The sequence below is a fragment of the Etheostoma spectabile genome, chromosome 17 (assembly GCF_008692095.1).
Source record: "Etheostoma spectabile isolate EspeVRDwgs_2016 chromosome 17, UIUC_Espe_1.0, whole genome shotgun sequence".
Lineage (NCBI taxonomy): Eukaryota > Metazoa > Chordata > Actinopteri > Perciformes > Percidae > Etheostoma > Etheostoma spectabile.
The window spans coordinates 1,978,479-1,979,347 of record NC_045749.1 but is presented as its reverse complement, the minus strand read 5'-3'; positions in this window follow the sequence as shown (position 1 = coordinate 1,979,347).

Sequence of the window (869 nt, the reverse complement as noted above, 5' to 3'; positions counted from 1 at the left end):
CAAAATTAATGAAAGTAGAGAGTTGTTCTCGCCAAAGAGCGTTGTGTGTAATCAATCATGTTATTTTGGGGAATTAAAAAGCAAATTGATATAGAAAAACGGGTCAATTAAGTTAAGGTTAAGTGTCTAAACAAAGAGACTGAATATTTCAGGTTTTTTTGTATTACATTTGCAAAACATTCCAATATCCTGTTCTTTTTTTGTCATTATGGGATATTAAGTGTGGATTGATGAGATTTTTTTTTAAATCTCAGTGTTTTTGAAAACATCCCAAAAAAAAATGACAAACATTGAAAAAAACGTCAAACGTGTTGAAAAAAGGGACACAAATGTAAAAAAAAATTAAAAGCATTGATTAAAGTGTTGAAAAAAGTGTTAATTATCAATTTTGACGGGAAGACAACACAAGGGTTAAAATCTGGAATATATCAGCATCACACCAACGCGTTACTCCCCCATGTCCCGTGTCAGCATTTACCTTATCAACTAACTACTCAAAGACCCTACACTGATAAGATAGCCCAGACATGAACCAACCACTGGCATTTGCCTTCTTTATGGTCTAACAGCAGTGAGATACTACAGAATGAATATAGAGGAATCCCAATGGATATTTGACGGTATTTTTGGCATTAAAAAAACATTCTGGCCTGGCGGAGGTCCTGGTTGGCCCGGCGACTCTCTAAGCCTGTACAATTATAGGGAAAATCTGTAAAGTTTAACTACCCAATTAAGTAATTGCCCAAAATAACATGACTGATTCCTCTTTGGCAAGTGAAAATCTCTACAATAATTAATTTTTTAAAGCATTTGAAAAAACAAATTGAAGTGGTTTTGAAATAGTATTGAGTAAAAGTTGACATATTCCA